At 37.3% G+C, this 20,335-nt stretch overlaps 1 long non-coding RNA gene and 1 other non-coding gene across 2 annotated transcripts; both read right to left on the bottom strand.

Moving 5' to 3' along the window:
- Nucleotides 1-1,358: 1,358 nt before the first annotated feature.
- On the bottom strand, nt 1,359-1,465 carry LOC116666171. The gene has a single exon (XR_004323015.1). It is a non-coding gene; the product is annotated as a U6 spliceosomal RNA (small nuclear RNA).
- Nucleotides 1,466-12,597: 11,132 nt separating this feature from the next.
- Nucleotides 12,598-20,074, bottom strand: LOC116666070. Its single transcript, XR_004322945.1, has 3 exons — nt 19,992-20,074; nt 16,506-16,508; nt 12,598-12,608 (listed from the first exon to the last, which is right to left on the bottom strand). It is a non-coding gene; the product is annotated as an uncharacterized LOC116666070 (long non-coding RNA).
- Nucleotides 20,075-20,335: the final 261 nt, after the last annotated feature.

Genomic DNA, 20,335 nt, shown 5'->3' with positions numbered 1-20,335 from the left:
CAAGGCCACCAGCAATGACCTACTTGATGGGCCACCAAAAGATCCCCTGACACAGGATAAAAGACTATTGTTCATTATCACTGATCTGCTCCATCGCATTTGCCTGTATAATCACCAAGCCCCAAGCCCAAGATGGGCTCAGTCTTTAGGGCATTAGCCTGCAGTGACTCTTTTCCTGACAAAGCAATAAAATTGCTCTTTTGTTTGCTCCCAAAACTCTGCCTCTGAGTTTGAATTTGCTTTTTGCGGTGCAGAGGCCGATTTTTCAGTAACGAGAGCCTTGGCCTCAGACAGAATCCATACTAAGGAATAAATGTTATATAATAGTGTCAAGCATCATCTCTTTCAAGAGATTTTGCATTTTCTTCCCAGGAAAAAAAGACACTGAAAGACGAATCTCTTATGGTGGGTCTTAGGTGACAGCAGTTAAGATCAGCAGGTTAGGTTGCAAGACTGGGATGTGTTTTTCTCATTTCTTCAGTTTATTTTATTTCTAGAATTGAGGTGAATTTTTAATACAATGAAATTGACAGATCTTTGATATACAACTGGATGGGTTTTGACAAATGAGTGTAGCCAGGGAACTAACACTTACCCAGCTATGGAACATTTACATCATCCCCCAAAGTTCCGTGTGTCCCCTTTCATCCATCTGCTCTCTCACTGGAAACCATTGTCTTGATTTCTGTTACCATAGGTTCTTTGTGTCTGCTTTTGACTTTCACATAGTGGAATCATATAATATGTGTTCCCTTGTGTCTGGCTTCTCTCACTCAACATAATATTTTGGAGACTTACCCAGATTATCGCGTGTATCAATAGTTGATTTTAAATTTACTGAAGTATACCAAAGTAAAATACTGAAGTAGCATTCCATCGTGTGAATATCCTACAGTTTATTAATTGATTCTCTTAAAGATGAATATTTGGGTTTCCAGTTTTTATTTTAAATAAAGCTCTTGTACATGTCTTATTATGAACGTAACTTTTCATTTCATTTCCCATCAGCAATGTGGGAATGTAAAGTTTCAGTGACTCCGTTCTAGCCAACACTTAATTCAGTCGTTCCCATGCTGTGTTGTGGAGTGTGTGGTATCTCATTATTTTGATTTGAATGTCCTTGTTGATTAAGGATGCTAGGCCCTTTTTCAAGCATCTATTTGCCATTCACAAATCTTCTTTTGTGAAGTATCTGTTCAAGTCTCTGCTCATTTAAAAATTGGATCATTTTTCTTTTTGCTGTTGATTATTGGGAGTCCTTTAAACTGGATACGAATCCTTTCATATATGTATTGTGAATATTTTCTCTCAGTTGATGGCTTGCCTTTCCATTTTCTTAGTGATGTCTTTTTTTTTTTTTTAATATGGAGTACTTCTCAAATTTGCGTGTCATCCTTGCATGGGGACCGTGCTGATCTTCTCTGTATTGTTTCAATTTTAGTATATGTGCTGCTGAAGCGAGCACTGGTGTCTTTTTAAGAACAGAATTTAATTTAGATGAAGTCCAATTAAATCAGTATTTTTTATTAAAGTATATGCTTTCTACCAGTTTTGGTTTTTTCTGGGGGGGTAGTGACTGGGTTTTTTGTTTGCTTGTTTATTTATTTACTAATAGAGGAGAAACTGGGGATTGAACCCAGGACCTCATGCATGCTAAGCATGCTCTCTACCACTTGACCCTCCCCCTAAAGTGCATACTTTTTATGTTCTTTCTAATAAATCTTTGTCTTGAAGATATTATCCTATGTTTCCTCAGAAATGTTTTTCGTATGTTTCCTCAGAAAGTTTCCAGTTTCTTTTATGCTTAGGCTATGACACATCATGAATTAACTTTTGTGTATAAAAATTTTTGTTTTGAGGCCATTTTTCCTCTCTTGGACTGGCCTGCCCCCAGTTCTTGGGAGTGTACTATCTTTCACTCCTTTTTTTTTACTTCGCTAATAAAAATCTTGTTTATATCACGCTTTTTGGAAAAAAAATTTGTTTTGAGGTAGAGATCAAAGTTTATCTTTTTCTATATGCTTATCCAGTTTTCCAGCACTATTTATAGAAGACTTTCCTTTCCCTATTGAATTGCCTTGGTACTTTATTGAAAACCAAGCAAATCAAATATAAGTAGATCTCTTTCCAGATTTTCTGTTCTTTCCTATTGATCTATTTGTTTATCCTTATGCCAATATCACATTGTCTTTTTTTGCTGTGTGTTTTATGATAAGTTTTGAAAGCAATTGGTGAGAGTCCTTCAAATTTGTTCCTCTCATTCAAGATTATTTTGGTTATTCTAGATTCTTTGTATTTTTAGATAAATTTTAGGATTAACTTGTTAATTTTTATAAAAGTTCCTATGGATATTCTGATTAGTATTGTATCAACAGTGTAGATCAATTTATAGAGAACTGACATATTAACAACATTGAATCTTCTAATTAATGACTATTTCATATCTCTCCATTTATTTAAAATTTCATTAACTTCTTTCCTCAATGTTCTTAGTTTTCAGTGCCTTTGCATGTCTTTTGTCAAATTTACACCAATATATTTACATTTTCTGATATTATTATAAATGGATTTTTAAAAACTTATTTTTCAGTTATTTGCTTCCAGCACATAGAAATACCAATTATTTTTATATAATAAAGATACCTTGTATCTTGTGATCCTGCTAAATATTTTTTGTAGATTACTTAGATTTCCCTAAAGAAATAATCATACTGTTTATGAATAAAGACAATTTTACTCACTCTTTTTCAATCATGCCTTTCATTTCTTTTCTTTGCCTTATTGAACTGGATAGAACTCTGAGAACAACATTAAATAAGATGGTGAGAGTTGTGAGAATGGCTATCTTTGTCTTGTTTCTATTCTTAAAGGAACAGCATTTAATTCTTCACTGTTATGAAAGACTTTATTGTAGGTTTTTCATAGACTTTTTTTGGTTGTTGGTGGAGGTACTGGGGATTGAACCCAGAACCTCGTGCATACTAAGCATGCTCTACCATTGAGCTATACCCCACCCTCCTCATAGACATTTTTTTTTTAAAATCAGATTGAGGAATTTGTGTTTTAGTCCCAGTTTTCTTCTCATAGGAGTTTTTTCTTTTGACAGTAAATTCAACTTTAATAAACATAAGGTTGTTTAGATTTTCTTTTTTTTAATTTTGAAAAGTTATGTTTTTCAATGAATTTCCCCATTTCATTTAAGTTGTCAAGTTTATTGGCCTAAAGTTGCTTGTGACATCACCATATATTTTTAATATTTGGGGAGTCTGTAACAATACTCTCTTTTTTCAATTACCATATTGGTAATTTTGTTCTATAATTTTTTTCTGGCTTGGGGTTCATTAATTTCATTAATCTTTAAAAAATTACACTTTTGACTATTTTCATTTTCTTTATTGCGTGTTTCTATTATATTAATTTTTGCTTTATTGTCATTATTTCTCTCCTTTTATTCACTTATCACAGGTGTCTCACATCATGTAAAATACAAGAATTTCCACTTCCTTTGGAATTAATTTGCTTTTCTTTCCCTAGCCTTTTAAAGTGGAAGCTTAGACAACTGTTCCAAAGTCCATCTTCTTTGCTAATACAAGCATCAAAATCTATACATTCTCCTCAAAGAACTGCTTTAGCTGCATGCCACAAAATTTCATATGCCTGATTTTCACTTGTATTTGGTTTAAAATGTTTTAGAATTTCTGTTTCTCATACAGTTCTCCATTGTTCTCTTCCATATTTGCACATTTTTGCAAATAGAGGCATTGCCAGGATGTTTGAACAGCAATTAGCCTTATAAAAAAGAGATAGCATCTCTCTGGAGCAGAGGAAAAGTCTTTTCACTTGATTGACACTTGGACAGGTGTGAGGTGATATGTTATTGTGTTTTTAATTTGCATTTCTCTGATGCTTAAAAATGTTGAGCATCTTCAAATGCCTATTGGTCATCTGTATGTCTTTGGGAAAATGTCTATTCAGGTCTTCTGCCCATTTTAAAATCAGGTTTTTTTTTTTTTTTTTTTTTTTTTTGAGGTTGAGTTGTATGAGCTGTTTATACTATTTTTGGATATTAACCCTTTATTGATCATATCATTGCAAATATTTTCTCCCATTCAGTAGGTTGTCTTTTTGTTTTGTAGATGGTTTCCTTTGCTGGGCAAAGCCTTTAAGTTTAATTAGGTCCCATTTGTTTATTTTTGCTTTTATTTCCTTTGCTTTAGGAGACAGACCCCAAAAATATTGCTATAATTTGTGTCAAAGAGTGTTCTGCCTATGTTTTCTTCTAGTTTTATGGTTTCTGATCTTATGTTTAGGTCTTTAATCTATTTTGAGTTTATTTTTGTATAGGGTGTTAGAGAATGTTCTAATTTCGTTCTCTTACAGGTAGCTGTCCAGGTTTCCCAGCACCACTTATTGAAGGGACTGTCTTGTCTCCATTGTATTTCCTTGCCTTCACTGGATTTGACAGCCTTTTTGTTGTTGTTGTACAGATCTATGAATGTTAACACCACTGCAGATTTGTGTAACCACCACCAGGGTCAGGATTCAAAATAGTTCAAAAACCTTCCTTGTGCTGTTCCTTTGTAGTCACACTGTCCCCTGTCCTTAACCCTTGGCAACATCTGGTCTGTCTCCATCACTACAGTTTTGTCTTTTGGAGACTGTCCTGTACATGGTATCTATAGTATGTAACCTTCTGATACTGGCTTCTTTCACTCTGCATTCAAGTTGTTGCATGCATCAATAATTTGTTACTTTAATTGCTAAGGAGTATTCTGTTATATGAATGCACCACAGTTTTCATATCCATTCATGTAGAGGGTTCTGGGTATGTAGGGCTGAGCTAGGAGAAAGATCTGACCACAAGGGGCAGTAACACACAGCACACTTTATTGGTTGGTGCTTTAAAAGAATCTCGTGCTGTGAGACTGTCCAGAGGCTTATGGTGCGGGGGCCACCATCCAGAAAGGGAGGAGGCATGAGAACTCCCAGGGCAGAAGGGGCTCGAGAGGGGGCTTACGTGTCTAGTGGTTGTTGCTCAACAGCACAGCAGGGAGTCTCTGGGTCAGAGAACCCCAAAAGGCAGTAGTAGCTTGAGGCCTTATGAAGGGCACTGTCAGATCAATAGTTAACATCTGTTAGGTGCAGTTTTGCAGGATATGTAAAGCAGGTTCTAAGTGGCTAAGAATTTGCTTGTTTATTTTTAAAATAATCGGATGAGTAATTTGAGTTAGGTGCAGGTGGGCTTTTGAGCTAATTGGTATCAACCTACTATAAAGAGATAAACAACCTAGGGAACACAATACAGAAGTCATCTTTGGCTCATTTATATAAAAATTCATCCATTGAAGAATATTTGGGTTGTTTCCAGTTAACAATTATGAATAGAGCTTCTACAAACATTCTTACTCAGATTTTTGTATGAACATAAATTTCCATTTTTCTAAACACCTAGCAGTACAATTGATGAGTCATATAATAAATGTATATTTAACCTTATAAGAAATTGACAGATATTTTCCAAAGTAGCTGTACCATTTTGCATTTTCACAAGCAATATTTAAAGGTACTGATAGCTCTGTATCTTTACAACACTTAGTATTGTCATTTTTATGTCGTTTTAGTAGTTAAATTACTGTAATAGGTTTGTAGTTGTATCTCATCATGGTTTTGACTTGCATTTCCCTAGTGGCTAAAGATGTTGAACATCTTCTCACATGTGTATCTGCCTTCCCTAAATTCTTTTTGGCATAATGTCTGTTCACGTTTTCACCAATTTTTAAATTGTGTTATTTTCTTATTTTGTTGAATTTTGAGATGTCTTCATTTTTTCTGGGTTTATATCCTGGTATCCTGGGTATATGTAACTTGCAAATATTTCCCCCAGTATGTAGCCTTTTCCCCCATTCTCTTAATAGTGTCCCTTTCAGAGTTAAAGTTTTTTTTTTTTTCTAATTTTGAAGAAGTTCAATCAGTCAAAAAGTTTTTTCAGTTCAGCCCTGTTGTTAGGTTCATACACATTTGGATTGTTATGTCTTCTTGGTAAATTGACCAAGAAGATATTAATTAATATACTCTAGCTTTCTTTTGATAAGTGTATGTCTTTTCCCACTATTTTACTTTTAACTTACCAATATCATTACATTTGAAGGAAGATCCTTATAGATAGCATATAACTGGATTATCTATTTTAAAAAGTGCATTCTAACTGTCTCTGTCTTTTATTGATGTGTTTATATCATTTACCTTTTTTGTGTGTCTGTCTGTGTGTGTATATATTTTTATTATAGTCAGTTTACAATGCTGTGTCAATTTCTGGTGTACAGCACAATACTTCAGTCATATATGAACATACATATATTTGTTTTCATATTCTTTTTCACCATAGTTACTACAAGATATTGAATATAATTCCCTGTGCTATACAGCATGAACTTGTTGTTTATCTAGCCTATATGTATCAGTTAGTATCTGCAAATCTCTAACTTCCTATTTATCCCCCCAGCCCCTCCCCACCAGTAACCAAAAGTTTGTTCTCTATGTCTAAGAGTCTGTTTCTGTTTTGCAAATAAGTTTGGTTTTTTTAATTTTAAATTTAGATCCACATATGAGTGATATGGTATTTTTCCTTCTGTTTCTGGCTTACTTCACTGAGAATGACATTCTCCAGGTCCATTCATGTTGCTACAAATGGCATTATATTATTATTTTTTATGGCTAAGTAGTATTCTATTGTATAAATATACCACAGCTTCTTTATCCAGTCATCTGTCGATGGACATTTAGGTTGTTTCTACTTCTTGGCTATTGTAAATAGTGTTGGGGTGCATGTATCTTTTTGAATTAAGGTTCCCTCTGAATATATGCCCAGCAGGGGGATTTCTAGATCATATGGTAAGTCTATTTTCAGTCTTCTTAGGAATCTCCATACTGTTTTCCATATTGGCTGCACCAAACTTCATTCCCACCAGCAGTGTAGGAGGGTTCCTTTTTCTCCACAGCCTCTCCAGCATTTATCATTTGTGGCTTTCTGAATGATGGCCATTCTAACTGGTGTGAAGTGATACCTTATTGTAGTTTTGATTTGCATTTCTCTGATAATTAGCAATATAGAGCATTTTTTCATGTGCCTATTGGCCATTTGTATGTCTTCATTGGAGAATTTCTTGTTTAAGTGTTCTGCTCATTTTTGGACTGGGTTTTTATTATTATTATTATAAAGTTGTATGAGCTGTTTATATATTCTTGAAATTAAGCCCTTGTCAGTCTCATTTTTTGCAAATATTTTCTTGCATTCCATAGGTTGTCGTTTTGTTTTGCTTATGGTTTCCTTTGCCATCCAAAAACTGATAAGTTTAGTTAGGTCCCATTTGTTTATTTTTGCTTTTATTTCTATTGCCTGGGTAGACTGCCCTAGGAGGACATTGCTGATTTATGTCAGATAATGTTTTGCCTGTATTTTCTTCTAAGAGGCTTATGGTGTCTTGTCTTTCTTAAATCTTTAAGCTGTTTTGAGTTTATTTTTGTGTATGGTGTGAGGGAGGGTTCTAACTTCATTGATTTATATGCAGCTGTCCAGTTTTCCCAATGCCACTTGCTGAAGAGACTGTCTTTAGGTCATTTACCTTTAATGTAACAATTGATGTTTGAATTGAGGTCTATCATTTTATTCTTTGTTCCCTCTATTTATCATCCCTGTGTTTTCCCTTTTCTGCCTTCTTTTGGGTTATTAAACAATTTTTATTTTATTTTACCTGTTACGCTTTTGACTATATCTCATTGCATTTTTTTTAACGTGGTAGCTCTAGGGATTACAATATACATGTTTAATTTTTCACAGTCTACGTAGAATCAGTATTTTATCACTTCCTGTGGAATGTATAAATCTTCCCACCATATAGGTCCCTTCCTCCCCCTTACATTGTAATTTTCTTATGTTTCTCACACATTACATCTACATACTTTGAAAACTCCATTGTCAAATATTGTAAGTTTTATTTTCAGCCACAAAACATGTTTTAGGGACCTCAAAGGAGACTACTCTACTCTATTTCTTCAGATATTTTTAATTTCTTTTGCTCTTCCTTAATTTATGCTCTTTGAAGTTTCTTTCTGGTAACATTTGTTTTTTATATCTGATGAACTTCAGCAATTCTCTTAGAGTAGGTCTGCTGGCAATGAATTTTCTTCATTTTTCTAGAACTGAGAATGTCTTTAATTCACCTTTTGTTTTTTGAGATATAATTCACATGTCATAAATTCACCTTTTTAAAGCATATAAGTTGGTGGTTTTTCAGCAGATTTACAGAGTTGTGCAACCACTACCACTATCTGATTCTAGAATAGTTTTATTGCCCAAAATAAGCCCTGTGCACATTAGTAGTCACTCCTTATTCCCCTCCTCCCCCAGCCCTTGACAACCAGTAATCTGCTTTCTGTCTCTACCAACTTGCCTATCCTGAATATCTCATATAAATGAAATCATAGAATATGTGGCCTTTTCTGTCTGACTTTTTTCACGTCACACAATGCCTTTTATGCTCATCCATATTGGAGCATGTATGAGTAGGTTTAATTCTTTTTTATGGCTGAGTAATATTTTAATGTATAGACATAACACATTTTGTTTATCTATTCATCAATTCATGGACAGTTGGATTTTTTCCACCCTTTGGCTATTATGAATAATACTGCTATGAATATTCATGTACAAGTTTTGATGTGAACATATGTTTCAATTCTCTTGGGTATATACCAAGAGTGGAATTACTGGGTCGTATGGCAACTCTATGTTTAACATTTTGAGAAACTGCCAAACTGTTTTCCAAAGTGGCTGCAACATTTTACATTCCCACAAGTGATGTCTGAGTGATCCAATTCTCCACATTCACCAACATTTGTTATTATCTGTCTTTTTTATTATATAGCCACCCTTGTGGGTGTGAGGTGCTATCTCATTGTGGTTTTCATTTGCATTTCCTTAATGAACAATGCTGAGCATCTTTTCACATCCATCTTCATTTCTGAAGGATATTTTTCCTGGTAGTTAACAGTTCTTTTAGTTCTAGCCTTCATGAAATGAGATGAGAAATTCATTGTCATTTGCATTGTTTTCCTCCTTTAGGTGATGCATCATTTTTCTCTGACTGCTTTAAATATTTTTTTCCTTTGTCTCTAGCTTTCAAAGTTTAATTGTGTTGTGTGTATGTACATCAGTTTCTTTGAGTTTTCACTTTTTGGGGTTCTCTAAGCCTCCTGAATCTACAGGGCTTATGGTTTTTGTTTTTTGTCAGTTGGGGGAGTTTCTACCCATTATTTCTTTAAATAATTTTTCTGTACTCGATGCTATGTCCTCTCCTTCTAAGACTTAGATAACAAATCCTAGACCTTTTATTTTTTTATCCCTCAGGTTGCTTAGGCTCTGTGAATTTTTTAAATCAATATTGTTTCTCTTGTTCAAACTGGATTCTATTTGAATTGATCTATCTTCAACTTCACTGATTCTTTTCCTCTGTCATCTCCATTATGCTTTTGAACATATCCAGTGAGTTTTAAAATTTCATATATATCTTAATTCTAAAAATTTCTCTTTGGTTCTTTTGTGTGTCTTATATATTATATATTTTGTTTTATTTTTGGCTGAAGGTTTCTAGGTTTCTATCTTTTGTTTCTTTTTAAGAGTATTTGCCCTAACCATTGTGATCATTATCAATGTCTTTGTCAGATACATTCAACTTCTGTGTTGGAACATTTCAGTGTTGAATGAGTTCCAACATCTCACTGTTAGCATTTGTTTATTGTCTTTTCCTAAGTGATTTGAGATTTCCCTGGTTCTTCATATGCCATGTAATTTTGGATTGTATCCTGGACATTTTGAATACTGTATTATACTCATTTATACCTTATAGAGAATATCGATATTTATGTTTTAGCAGGCAGTCAACCTGATTGGGTTTTGACCGTGAATTCTGAGTAGCCTTCTATGGGATGTGGTTTCAGTATTAATTCCAAAGCCTTTGCAGTCTTATTAGGATTTGTCCCACAAATGCACCACCCAGTGGCAGTCTGGGATGTGAGGAGCGGTCTATCTGTTAGTCTTGGTAGGCTATTTAGAATCAGAATAATGCATATGCAGCTTATGATCCCAGGAGTTTATAAACAATTTAATGGCATTGTTTCTCAAATTCCCCCTACTCTGCAATCTCTCTGGTACCTTTTAGTTCCTTGGGGCACTCCTGTTGATTCCTCCAGCCAGAAGTCTGGATTTTATTTACCTTGCTTTCTCACTCACTTTTTGAAACTAGATCCATGACTAAGGTCAACCAGTTGGAGAGTGAGAAGGACAAAAGAGTAAAAGGGATTTGCCCCACTTTCTTGGGGCTACTCCTCTTCTACCTGGATAGGAAGGCTCTTCTCTCTCAGAGTTCGAGCTCCGGAGAGTCCTGGCTGCGAGGAGACCCCTTTCCCTCACTCTGAGCCTGAACCAAGGGCTTTTCTTGGTGCTGTTTCTGTCCATCCCATTTCTACTTCGAGATTTCAAGTTGCCTTGAGATCAGGACAGGCGATATAAGAGGGGAAAATATTTATGAATAAATATTGAATAAAAACAGAGACCCTTGACACCTTGTGTCAAACATGACTTTAGTAAAAGTGCTTCAAAACTTTCCCATTAAGTATGGTGTTTCCTGTAGCTTTTAAAGTAAATACCTTTAATCAAGGCTTTTATTCTTAGTTTGCCCATTGTTAAAAAGATGTTTTATAATTTGTATAGGCTGAATTCTACTGAATGCTTTTCTTCCCCCCACCTATTGAGATAACTATATAATTTTCTCATTTGCTAATGGGGTGAGTTATATCAATAGATTTTCTGATTTGAGCCCCTTTGTATTCCTGAGATAAAGATACTGTTAAATTAAAAATAGATGAGAGGATAAAATTTATTCCAAATTTTACATAAAAATGAATTAACTAAACATGAGTGCCCAGATATTTGGCTAAACATTGCATATTCAAAGTGTGTCTGTGAGGGTATGTCCAGAGGAAATTATCATTTGAATTGGCAGACTTAGTAAAGCAGTCTGTCCTTTCCAATGTGGGTAGGCATCATCCAGCTGTTGAGGGCCTAAACTGAACAAAAAGGCAGAGGAAGGAAGAATTCAGCTCTTCCAGTCTGAGTGCTGAGCTGGGACATCAGTGTCCTGCCCTCAGCACTCCTGGTTCTCAGGCTTTCAGACTTGAACTGGAATCTGCATCATTGGCTCCCCTGGTTCTCATGTCTGTGGACACAGACTGAATTACACCCCTGGCTTTCTTGGGTCCGGGTCTCCAGCCTGCAGATGGCAAATCATGGAACTTCTCAGCTTCCATAATTGTGTGAGCCAGTTCCTGATAATCTCTGTCTCTCTTTCCACATATGTAGCAAAGAACTGAAATATATATGATAGCCCAGTCTCAAGGCTCTGCCTCCTAGTCTTGACCTTTAAAGGTATAGCACTTCTCATGCATAAAGAGTTTGAAAAATTGCAGAACAAGGAATAATATTTGTCCTGTTAGAGGCTAACAGGAACACTGTGACGTGACCTATGTGGACAGGTGCAAGAACAAAGGATTCTGGTACGAAGAAGTTTGCCAAAACCAGCCACATCATCTCCCTTCTTAAAAGAAACCTGAATTCGAACTCAGGTAAGATGGTTCTTACACTAGTCCACCATCTTCTTGGTCTGATGACATTCAAATAAAGTCACTATTCTTTGCCCTAACACCTCTTCTCTTGATTTGTTGACCCGTCATGAGGTAAACAGTACAAGCTTGGACTCAGTGATACACACACAGGTTCTATTTCTCTACATTGACTAATACACCCAGTACCACATTGGTAGTCTCAGTGTATTAAATGTTTTATTTCAGGGTGTTTTTAGTTTAGTTTTAGTTCAGGGTGTTTTACAATTATTATTATTATTATTTTTTACAGTTTTCATTAGTTGTGCCTTTATTGGAGCTTTAAGTAGTCAAAATGTTGCTTGTAACATCCAACCCTACCCTTTCGCTAAGATTGGGTAGAAGACATGAAGCTGGGCTGCTCTTCACATTGCTGGACACCTAATCAGGATAGGCAGCTGCCAGTAAGGGTCAAGGGTTTAAGAGTCACCTAAGGGACCTCTGTTTCTGACTATGACAGAGTGACTGGTACTAACTTTGCCCTCCCACCAAAATCTACTATCAAATTGGACAAAACACATGGAGCAACTGCTTCCAGGCACTGAACCGCACAGAGTACAGAGCTGTGATCATTGAGAGAAGGCAAACACACAAGATAAGCCCAAAGATGGCCCCAGCTTTCTTTCTGAGGGCCTTTTTCGCTGCAATACAGCAAGATGGAGCCCAAGGAAAAGCAGTGATCTTACTCAGCTGAGGATGCAGAGATCACAGTCTGGACTAGTGGAGTGCACAAGGGAGGGTGCAAGAGAAGAGGGAGCTGAGCAGATGGGGTCCTTGGTGTAGGGATTTGTGACTCCTTGGCAGATGCTGGGCTCTTGGCTGCAGGGACATTTGGCCTTATCATGGCAGTCCTCCCAAGTTTCGCAGCCAACTATCAGCTCCCTCTTCAGATCCTCCACAGGCAGGCCATGCTGGGACCTTCCACCCTTCACAGAAGCCTGATGCAGGTTCTCCCCAGTCTGCTTGACCACACCACCATCCAGTTCATAGTGATGCTTCCTGAGAAGTGCTCTTCTCTGATGCTCTAATAGTCTCCCTGTTACGCCCTTCTTCACCTAAATTGTCTCAGCCATTAGTGAGACAATTCTTAGTAAGACTTTCTGTCCCCATCCTGCCTGAAAGAGCACCTCTCTGTCTACTTACCCTGTTTTGTTTGTCTTCATAGCACTTATCACTATCTGACATTGTATTATATGTTTACATATTTTTTGTTCATTATCTATTTCTTTAGCTAGAATTGAGTTCCATGGGTGTAGAGTCTTTGTTTTAGTTCATGGTGTTGCAATAGAGCCAAAACAGATATCCAGAACCAAAAAAAAAAAAGTCCTTTTTGCTTAAGGCAGTTTTATTTGGATTTTTGATTTCTTTCCACAAAAAGAGTCTTCACTGATGCAATCAGCAAAAACTAGGCAGGGGGGACCCTGACCTTCATGCAAAATGGTGGATTTAGATTTGGGGGAGACAGGTCTCTTGTCTAATTCCACACACCAGTTGTAGTTAAATCTCAACTCTAACCAAGCTCTGAACTCTCCCTTCCTCTCTCGTCTCCTAAAACACTAGAATCGTAGAATCTTAGTATTAGAAAGAAGCTGGAAAGCATGGAGAATCACTTGCTTATATGACAGATGATGAAACCAAGGTGTTGTGATTTCAGGTGGTGCATCCAGAGTTTCACACCTGATGGCAAAACTGAGACTGTTCCTTCTACAGCTCCTGACCTGATATCCTTTCTGCAGAAGTGATCTAGCTGAGTGTGCTTCATTGTTAATTCTATACCAGACTCTTGCTATCAGCCAAATTGCCTTCCAAGCATTTGAGAGAGAGGATGGCGAGACATGGAGTCTGCCTAGTAAGACTCTGACTTACATTTTCCAACGGAGTTCAAGGACTGCTGGAAGGAGGACCACCACCTATTGAGCCTTCTCTTTGACCTTCAGGTCCAAGTGGTCTCTCTCATCCAGTTAATCTGTTATGTGGATGGGCACTCGTGGCTTCAAATGGGATATTTCTAAGTTTCCTGACATCTCTTGTGTTTCTTGGCACAAAGGATGAATCATATTACTGGGATAATGAACCATTTAATGACTTGTGTGTTGATTTATCAGACGGTGCTGGAGAGGACAATTTAAAAATATAAAGCCATAAGTCCCCCAGTCAGGGTGTGTGGTAGGCTAGCGGCCGGGCTGTCAGCTGGGGATTGCTGTGTTAATCATGATGACACCGGCCTGGCAGGCAGCACAAGGACGTAGGTGCTGGTGCTCGTCCCGGGTGAGGTCATTCATTTAAGAAGCAATCATTACGGTTTTTTACCATGTGCTGGGGGCTGGGGAGAAAAAATAACCTAAAAAGTCAGAATGTCTCCTTATTAGGCTAAGGAACCTACACCTGGATGTCCTGGGATTCTGGGGGAAGAGTAAAAGCCAGGGAAGGGGGAGATGCTTGTGCGACAGGCAGCTGGGGAGCTGTCAATGGAAGTGTGCTTTTGCAGGCAAAGCAGTCCTGGTGTCATCAGTTCCCACGACTGACCTGGCTATCCGAGCAAGCTCCCAGCCCCTGCATCACACTGAAGCATCCATATTCTGCCAAGCTGGTGGGAAGCTCTTTTATTTTATTGTAGAAGGAACTGCCTCTAAAAAAAAAAAAGACATAGTGAAATTCTTGAAGTGATAGTTAACATAGGTGCCAGATGCTTATTATGTGCATCGACGAGGCAAGTACTGTTCTAATGAATGATTAATGATGAAGAAACTGAGGCTTGAGAGTTAACACAAAATCCCCACTGGCCACACAGCTCAAGGGGGTGGAACCAGGATTTAACTTAGGACCATCTAACTCTGGAAACTGGCATTTCGCCATCATGCTGGCTGCCCTCTTTCTAGAAAAGGAGTTTCATTCAAACAGAATAAGTCATGCTTGCTTTTCTAACAGAAATAATATCAAGGAAGCTGTGCTGGTATCCCAGACAGACCCACTCTGAAAAAAGGAAACAGCCATGGCATTTCCAGTCAGTGAATGGAAGGTGAGGAGTGAGCGACAGGAAAGTGTCAGCAAGCCCCGTGATGAGCCAGGCACCGTGAGACCCTCCGAATGCATCACCTCCATCCAGGAGAGAGATTTTCCTTCTTTAAAAATGTGACACGCCTGCTGAGCACACTCCCCACCCCAGCCCTGCTCTTTCATCTGGCTTCTCTGTGCAACACGGTGGTCATCAAGGTCCCTGGTTACTTCCACGTTGCTGCCTGCGGTGCACACGCTTTGGATGTCACGTGATTTGGTCTCCCAGCAGCGGTCAACAGGAGGCCACTTCTTCATTTGGGGAAAGTCTGCTCCCTTGACATCAGTCTTATTGGATTCTCTTCCCACCCTCGGTCATCCTTCTCAGTCTCCTTCGCTGGCTCTTTGCCGAAACTCAGACTGCTGCAGCTTTGTCCTGGGCCCTGTCTACACAACTGTGTTACATCATCTCATCTAATCCTACAGCTTTCAGTATCCTACAGGCTGATATTTCCTCTCTTTCTTCCTTCCTTCCTTTCTTCCTTTCTTTCTTGTTGTCCTTGGTATCTCATACAAGTCTTTTTTCTTTTTTTCTTAGGGGTGGGAGGTAATTTTATTTATTTATTTATTTATTTATTTATTTATTTATTTATTTATTTATTTATTTATTTATTTATTTTTAGAGGAGGTACTGGGGATTGAACCCAGGACCTTGTGCAGGCTAAGCACGAGCTCTACCACTTGAGCTACACTCTCCTCCCACTTTGCTTTTCTTTCTTTCTTTCTTTCTCTTTCTTTCTTTCTTTCTTTCTTTCTTTCTTTCTTTCTTTCTTTCTTTCTTTCTTTCTTTCTTTCTTTCTTTCTTTCTTTCTTTCTTTCTTTCTTTCCTTCTTTCCTTCCTTCCTTCTTTCTTTTTAATTTACTTGTACCTTCTTGAGTTGAATCCTTCCTCTATTTTTTGTCTTTCTTGTGTGCTAATAAATGCAATTATAACCAAAGCTGTCACTGAGTATGCCTTTGTCCATATTCTAGAGATTTTTATCCTTAGTACTCTCTCTGTTTTTTATTTCTAATTATTTGTAATGTCAGTTTTGGTATTCACTTTAAACCAAGATTCATTGCCAAATGAGGTCTTTGTGATATCTGGTTTTATTGAATCCTTTCACCTTTCAGTGAGTGTGGCCTGTGTATGATTTTTGTCTTTTGGAAATTGGCAGTTTATTTTCTTTGGCCTAATAAAAGTCTATTTCAAAAAAAATGTGAAAAAAACATACAGTCTATTTATTGGGTGCAGCTCATATTAGAAATATGACTATACAGTTAATTGAATTAGATACAGATAATTCATACAAAAGTATAAGAGGTAGATTGAAGTACTTGCTTTATTTAAATCCTCCATGGCCTAATCTTTTTTTGTCTACTTGGTATCTTAATCTCTTAGAGAGATTAAATCTCATACTAAGATTGTGGCTTGTCAATTTTTGTGGTTTGTCTGAGGGTTTTAGCTTTATAAATATCAATGTTTATGTTGCTCAGTCATAAAGGTTATGACTATTATATTTTCTTTGGGGGTTGTAATTTTTCTAATATAAAATATCTGTCTCCTTCCCATTTGATGCTTTTCACCTTCAATTCTATTTGGACTGTTTTTATTCTCTCTTTCTCATGCTCTCTTTATAATTTAGGCTTTTTTTTTTTTTTTGGTAAATAACACAGAATTGGATTTAAAATGTTCCAATTCAGGAATCTCTCCTTAAAATGGACATTAAAGTCACATTATTGTGATAAATGACTACTATCTTATTTTATGTTTCCAACTTAAAATACCTTCTTGTTATTTGTTTCACTGTTTTTGTTACTTTAATTCTTTTAGTGGTTTGAAATTACACCTTATTGAAGATAGCAGAGTGATAGGACCACGAGCTTGCCTCTCCTTGTGACTGCAACGAAACCACAACTGAATGCTAAACAACCATTGAAAAAAGAGGAACCTAGACCTTCTTCAACTGGAAACATAAAGAGGGAACCATAGCAGGATGGTAGGAGGGTTATGCTCGTGATATAATTGGGCCCCATACCCTTCAGGTGGGCGACCCACAAGCTGAAGATTTGTTAAGTCACAGAGGCCCTCCCACAGGAGTGAGCACTCTAAGCCCCACGTCAGGCTCCCCAGCTCAGGTCCTGGCATTGGGAAGAGGAGACCCCAGGACATCTGATTTGAAGGCCAAGGGGGCCTGGCTCTGGAAGCCTCATGGGACTAGGGGAAATGGAGACTACATTCACTTGAGAAGTGTACATGGAAACTCACATGCACCAGGTCCAAGGGCAGAGGCAGTGATTTCATAGGAACCTGGGCCAGGCCCTCCTGCTGGATTTGGAGGGTCTCCTGGGGATATGGGGGATGGCTGTGGCTCACTCAGGGGACATAAAAGCTGGTGGCAGACATTCTGGGAGTGTTAATCTACATGAGCTTTCCAGGAGGCTGACATCTTGATTGGATCATTAACACCAAGACCTAGCCCCACCCTGTAGGGAAGCCTCAGGCCAACCAACATACAGGGAGGGAACACAGCCACACCCATCAGCAGACTTTCTAAGTCACAAAGGCCTCTAGACACAGCCCCACCCACCAGAGGTCCAGGACCAACCTTCACCCAACAGTGGGCAGGCACTGGCTTCTCCTGCCAGGAAACCTGCATAAGCCTCTAGTCCAGCCTCATCCACCAGAAGCAGATACTAAAAATAAGAAAACAATAATCTCAAAGCCTGTGGAAGGAATCCACAAACACATAGAACAATAGATGATATGAGGCAGCAAAGGTATACCTCCCAAGCCAAGGCACAAGATAAAATCCCAGAAGAAGAAATAAGTGATGAAGAGATGGGCAATTTATCTGAGAAAGAGTTTAAAGTAATGATGGCCAAGACGTTCAGAGAACTCAAGAGGAGTATTAGATGCACAGAGTGAAGTTTTTAGCAAAGAGTTGGAAAATATAAAGAATACCAAACAGAGCTGAAGATTAAAATCAGTGAAATGAACAATACACTAGAAGAAACCAAGAATAGACTAAATGAGGCAGAAGAATGGATCAGTGAGCTAGAGACAGATTAGGGGATATCACTACTTCAGAAGAGAAAAAAGAAAAAGAAAAAAAAGGCATGAGGACAATTTAAGAGAACTCTGGGACAACATGAAGTGCTCTAATATTTGCATTATAAGGGTCCCAGAAAGAGAAGAGAGAGAGAAAGGACCTGAGAAAAATTTTGGAGAGATAATAACGGAAAACTTCCCCAACTTGGGAAAGGAAACAGTCACCCAGGTCCTGGAAGTGCAGAGAGTTCCACACAGGATCAATCCAAAGAGGAACACACCAAGGTACATAATCTTCAAATTGACAATTAAGGATAAGGAGAAAATGTTAAAATTAGCAAGACAAAATCAACAAATAACATACAAAGGAACTCCCATAAGGTTATCAGCTGATTTTTCAGCAGACACTCTGCAGGCCAGAAGGGCGTGGCATGGTATATTTAAAGTGATGCAAGGGGGAAACTTACAACCAAGAATACTCTATCCAGCAAGGTTCTCCTTCAGACTTGATGGAGAAATCAAAAGATTCACAGATAAACAAAAGCTAAAAGAATTCAACACCGCCAAACCAGCTTTACAACAAATGTTAAAGGACTTTCTCTAGTCATCAAACCACAAGAAAAGAGAACAAAAAGAAGAAAGAGAAAAAAAGAGAGAGACCTACAAAAGATTGCTTTGGCTGTTTGGGGCCTTTTGTGGTTCCTTATAAATTGTGGAATTGTTTGTGCTAATAATGTAAGGAATGTCACAAGTATTTTGGGGGTTGTGTTGGATCTGTGGATTGCTTTGGGTAGTGTGGCCATTTTGATAGCGTTGAGTTTTCCAATCCAAGAGCACAAGAAATCTTTCCTTTTCTTTGTGTCATTTCGGTTTCAGAGTATAGGTAACCTCCTTGGTTAAGTTTATTTCTAGGTATTTTGTTGTTTTTGATGTAATGGAAATGTCTGTCAATTATAAAAGTCTGGTTTTTGAAGTGAAAAAAAGTGAATGAAGGGTTGCAAATGGCAAAATATCCTTTTTTTATGGGTGAGTTGTACACACACACACACACACACACACACACACACACACACACACACTGCATCTCCATTATCTATTCAACTATTGATGTGCACTTAGGATGCTTCCGTATCTTGGCAATTATAAATAATGTTGCTGTTAATAGCAGGGTGTATGTATCTTTTTGAGTTAATTCTTATTTTGTGGTTGGCTTTATTCCTTTGATAACTATGTAAGTTTAAAAAGCTAAATCTCTAAACGTTCTTAGAAACAGTGAACAGTAAATATATGTAAATTAAAAGATATATGTTCAGTAAAAAAATATATATATATCTATCAAGCCATGAAAGGCATATAAGAAACTTAAAAGATACACTACTAAATGAAAGAAGCCAGTCTGAAAAGGCTAAAAACTGTATGATTCCAACCAAATGACATTCTGGAAAAGGCACAGCTACAGAAACAATAAAAAGATCATGGTTTCCAGGGGTTTGAGGAGAGGGAGGGAGGAATGAATAGATGAAGCACAAGGGATTTTTAGGGCAATGAAAATATTCTGTATGACACTATAGTGGCTACATGTCATTATGCACTTGTCAAAACCCACAGAATGTACAACATCAAGAGTAAACCCTAATGTAAACTATGAAAGAAAAAAAAAAAAAACTGATTCCTGAGTAAAACTAATGCTAAAGGGTTTGGAAGAAAAGTGGAAACCATCAGCGGAGTCACAGAAGGAAAGGCCAGTCAGTTCATAAAAAAACAGAAACCAACAACGAAAACAATTATAAAAATGGTAGAATGCATTGAACTGGCATCTATATCATGGAAGCATTTCAAAGAGAAAGAGAGACTGACTGTGTCAAATGAAGCTGATAAAGAAAATTGTGGACTGAGAAATCTTTTTCCCCTGGGATAGAATTGCTCTAAAATGGGATTGTGAGGGAGACACAACTCTGCACATTTACACACACAAACCAAAGAATTTTGTATTTAAATGAGTGAATTTATGGCATGTAAATTATACCTAAAGAAACCTCTTCCAAAATGAAGGAGTGTTTAGCACAGATTTACCCAACAGAGCTGCTCCCAGGTATGCGTCTCACAGAGTAAATGAAAACAGATATTTAGAAAAAAGATGCATGTATATATATAATCAAAAATATTTATTCATAATAACCCACACTTGAACTAACCCAAATGTCCATTATTAAGAGAATGGATTAATATTTTGTGGTATAATCTTACAAGGTCAAATTATTCAGCCCTACAAACTGAATGGCATATTCAAATAAAAACATGTAGCTCTAAAAACATTACTTAGAGCAAAAGATACAGATATCAAAGTATTCATTGTGATTTTTTTTTCATTTTCATCAAGTTCAGCCACCATCAGACTGATGGATGCATGCCATGAGAGTGTGTGTGTTTCTACTGAAATGTGACAGAGGATATATGTTCTGTGTTAATGGATGTGATTCAAACATGTGGTTCATACACTGATTTTTCTGATACTGTCGAGGGTTATGAATTTTA

The sequence above is a fragment of the Camelus ferus genome, chromosome 9, assembly GCF_009834535.1.
Source record: "Camelus ferus isolate YT-003-E chromosome 9, BCGSAC_Cfer_1.0, whole genome shotgun sequence".
NCBI classification, from domain to species: Eukaryota; Metazoa; Chordata; class Mammalia; order Artiodactyla; family Camelidae; genus Camelus; species Camelus ferus.
This window is presented reverse-complemented; position numbering and strand designations above follow the sequence as displayed.